We start from the raw sequence: 4,853 nt of genomic DNA on the forward strand, positions 1-4,853 counted from the left end.
GCAGAGGTCAGAAGAGGCTGTCAGATCCCCTGGAACTGGAGTTATGGACAGCTGTTAGCTGCCATGTGGGTGCTGGGATTTGAAACCAGGTCTTCTGCAAGAACAACCAGTGTTCTTATCCACTGAGCCATCTCTCCAGCACCGAGTTCCTATGTTTTAAAAACTGATTTTTAAATAAAGAACCAGCGTTCAAAACTCACTAATCATTAAGAAAATATAAATCAGCACACTGAGGAAATTCCATTATATCGCACCAGAATGGCTGAAAATAAAAGACTGATAATATCAAGTGTTGATGATGATGGAGCAACTGAAACCATCACATACTATCAATGGCAGTACAAAATGATACAATCACAATGTAAAACTATGTATAAATATTTATGAAAGTTAATTATATGCTTCTCCTGTGATCCAGAAATTCCACTGAAAATAAATGCCTACATGGAGGTACCTAAAGACAGACATGTGCTATAATGTTCACTGTAACACCATTCATACTAGACAAATACTTAAAGCAAACCAAACATTCAATAACCGAATAGGATCAAAAATTGTATTTTATTCCTATGATACTAAATTAGTAATAAGAATGAATAGGCCTTTACTCTTCTCAGCAACATAAATGAATCATATGACAGAACCCAAATACAAAAGAGAATACATACAGTATAGCTCCCACAATATAATTTGCAAGAAAGGAAAATTAGCCTTCGTAGTTAAGGGACTGAACCAGGTTATCTTTGAGTAGTAAACCTTTGTGTATACAGACTGCCCATTAGTGCTGTTTCCTTTTGTAGGTGCTGGGTACATAGATATTTTATTTTGTGAAAATTCATCAGGTTGTACACAGACAATATGGTCATTACGGTGATCTGAATACATATTTACACCATTAAATTCATACTTAGAAACCTTTGACTTCTATTGGAAAGCCAAATAGTAGTGTTCTCAAGATATCCACTTCCTAATTATTAGAATTCATGAATGTATCTCACCTTAGATTTCTAAGGAACTTTGTAAGTATGTTTAAAGTAAGGATATTGAAATGGAAGGATTATGCTGAATTATCCATATGGACTAAAAATTATTATGAGTCACTATGAATCAAGGAAGGGGGCAGGAACATGTCAGAGAAGACAAGAAGTAGTCAAAGAAAAAAGAAAGATTTGATGATCACTAACTTTAAAGATGGAGGAAGGGGACTTGATCCAGGAAATACATATGGGCTCTAGAAGTGCAAGAGTAAAACCAGAAGGCACACTGACCTACTAACACTTGGATTTTAGCCCAGTAAAACTCATTTCAGATTTCTGACTTCCAGAACTATAAGATAATCAATTGTTGTGTTGCTTAAAGTCACATATATAGATATACTGTATCTGTGACTCTAAAGTTACTAAACTTACATACTGACATGTTCTTTGCTTTTATTGAACAATGTTACAAATAACACAAAGCAATTAGATTAATATACATAAAAAGGACATTATAAAAAGCATAGTTAGACCAGGCAGGGTGGTGTACACCTTTATTCCCAGCACTAAAGAGACAGAAGCAGGCAGATCACTGTGAGACTGAAGCCAGTCTGGTCCACATAGTGAGTTCCAGGCCAGCTGGGGCTAGAGGGAGACCCTGCCCCAAAAAGACCAAAAGAGGAGAAGCTAGTTATTATGAGAGACAAGACTTTGACTCATTTCATAGTTGTGAAAGATAAGATTATTCTATTTCCTTCAGCAAGTCAGCAGTGTGAAATTATTTACTTATTGTGCTGGATAACTTCAGTGTCAACTTGACACAGCTGGGTTGACAGAGCCTCAATTAGGGGAACTGCCTCCATAAGACTGGCTTGTGGCCATGTCTGTGGGGCATCTTTTTGATTGTTGAGTGATGTAGAATGGCCCAGCCCACTGTGCGTGGTGCTACCTGTGTTGCATAAGAAAGCAGGCTGAGCAGAGGCTAGGGGAGCAAGCCAGTAAGCAATGTTCCTCCATGGCCAGTGCTCCATGTAAGCTGAATAAACCCTTTCCTCCCCAAGTTGGTACTGGTCAGAGTATTTTGTTACAGCAATGGGGAGACAATAGGACACTTATGAAGCCATTTTATCAGTAAAAAAAAATATTTGCGAGGGCTGGAGAGATGACTAAGTGGTTAAGAGAACTGGCTGCTCCTGCAGAGGCCCTGGGTTCAGCTCCCAGCACCTACATGATGGCTAATAACTGTTGGTAACACCAGATCCAGGGGAATCCAATGCCCTCTTCTGACCTCCACAAGGCATTCCACTTACAGAGTTTTCTTCACAACATGTGGAGAAAAATATAAGGATGTTACAGTATAGCACTTCTAGAACAGTCAAATAAAAGCTCTGAGAATATGTTCCTCTATGAAAGTACTGACAACACTGCAAAACTATCAAAATACATTTTTTTAGAACTCTGAAAATCAAGCATGGGATTAGAATGAACCAAAAAGGGAGCCAGGTGTGGCACACACCTTTAATCCTACCACTCAGGAGGCAGAGGCAGGTGGATCTCTGTGAAAATGAAGCCAGCCTGGTCTACATAGCGAGTGTCAGGCCAGCTGGGGCTACAGGAAGACCCGGTCTCAAAAAGACCAAGAAGAAAAGTTTTAATAGTAGATGGAATAACTACACCTAATATACATCTAATCAGAATTCCAGAAATGGAATCACATTCCAAAACAAATGGTGAAACTGGTGAAGAAGTAATAACTCTAAACCTACTACTGACTGCAAATTCCCTACATTTTTTTTTTTTTTCATTTTCGTCTCTTTGAGACAGGGTCTCCCTGTAGCCCCAGCTGGCCTGCAACTTGCTATGTAAACCAGGCTGGCCTTAAACTCATAGATCTGCCTGCCTCTGCCTCCCAAGTGCTGGGATTAAAGGCCTGCGCCACCACACCAGGTACCCAACATTTTTTTAAAGGTACTAATTTCTCATATCAGTAGATCAAGATAAAGGGACACACCCAGGTAGTCTGCCAGTTTCTAAAAACAATATGCTACCAGAAACCACTATGAGAAGAGTAACACACTCTAAAGAGCTGAGGGGAAGGGCCACATCCAAAGCAGCAGCAGCAGCAGTGTTAGCAGAAGAAGATGCTAGGAAAAACCTCTCCTTGGCTCTGGGTGCTTGGCAGTAGGTAGCTGGCAAAGCAGAAGTGAGATGAAATTTCTAAAAGACTGCTGCTGCATCAGTAGCTTGGCAGCCCAAGAACCTGTGTGAACCACATTCTCCAGAAACAGCGCAAGTATCACAGTACTAAATGCTGAAACCTCGCCAACAGAATACTGTTAGACTAAAGAAAATCAATTAGATCCACCCAGTATAAGCTGAGAACCTGATGGGAATCAAAGTCTACAAGGAAACTCGAACAGACTGCAAGCAGTGTGTGGAACAATGGGAAGAACTGCAAAGGGGCAGGGCCAACATTTGAAACCAGACCCTAAAGGAACTTGCAAAAGTGTGACCAGAATATGAGACTGTGTTGTGTCTGTGAAATGCCACAATGGAAATGAACCAGCATCTGCAATCCAATCCTCCAAAGAAACTGGGAAGAGAAAACGGGATCCCCACTACAGAAGAACTCTCAGGGCTGAGAAAAGGTTGTAGGCTGAGAAAGAGCCACAGAAGGAAAAGTGAGAGACTCAAGACTCAATCTATCTATCAGGTCAGTTTTCATATCTCACATTCTCACTGAGCTTTCTTTTCACTCCTAATCTACTCCCCTCTTAATTAAGACCCAGTGTCACTTTGGTAGGCCAGCTTGCTCTCCTGCTCTGCTCCTGCCTAATAATGCTTTCCCCCGCCCCCCTTTACTCCTTTCCTTTTTCATTTTCCTCTCCCAAAGAACACACAAGCTGACCTGGCTTGCAGGGCCTCCATGGCTGAGCCTTCTGTGAGAGAGGCTGTTCTACATCACCTGACAGCATATCTTTATCTGTCTCTTTTCATTCTACCTTTAGCCCAAACTCCCCCATCTCTCTGCTTTTTGCCCCTGCAGGTCCCCCTTCTATTTGAGTTCCCTTCCTCTATCAACCCAATACTCATCCCGTCTCACTCTGCTTCTCCCCTTTCCTTTTTCTTCCCACTCATACCCACAGTATCTCATATCCTAGGACATACAGTACTTACCACTGTCCCTTCACTTCCTTAAATGCTTGGCATTTAGGAGTAACTGTTTTGTGGTTGACTATTACTCAATTTTCAGAGAGTCTGCCCCTGCATAGTGACTCTTATTGGATACAGAAGTCTACTCACTTGGATGTACTGGGGACAGAGTCTGGTGCTTAAATATCAATCTAACAGGAAAACGACAACTCAACCCTACCATAGCCTAGTCTTTTCTGAATATTACTAACACTTCTACTGAAAGAAAATATCTTTGAAAAAAAAAATCCAGAGATGAATAGCTGGCTCAGCAGTTAAGAGTGCTTCCAGAGAACCTGAGTTCAGTTCCCAGCACCCTTGTCAGGTGGCTCACAAATGCCTGTAACTCCAATTCCAGGAGACCCAATAGCTCTCACCTCTAAGGGCACCTACCTGTGCATGTGCTCTTTCTCTCTCTCTGTCTCTGTCTCTTACACACACATACAAAATTAAAATAAATCTTTTAAAAATTCAACTAATGATCTACCTCAAGATGTCTAAAACTCAATGCCAAAACACAGGTAGCATGAAAACCCCAAGATAACATGTCCCCTAGAAAAACTGCCAGTCTTGGACCAGGCATGATGGGACATGCCTTTAATTCTAGCACTTGGGAGCTAGAGGTAGGTAGATCTCTGTGAGACTGAGGAAGCCTCTTCTACATAACGAGTTCCAGAGTTCCGG

The sequence above is a fragment of the Nannospalax galili genome, unplaced genomic scaffold (assembly GCF_000622305.1).
Source record: "Nannospalax galili isolate Female #2095 unplaced genomic scaffold, S.galili_v1.0 scaffold1189, whole genome shotgun sequence".
Taxonomy (NCBI): domain Eukaryota; kingdom Metazoa; phylum Chordata; class Mammalia; order Rodentia; family Spalacidae; genus Nannospalax; species Nannospalax galili.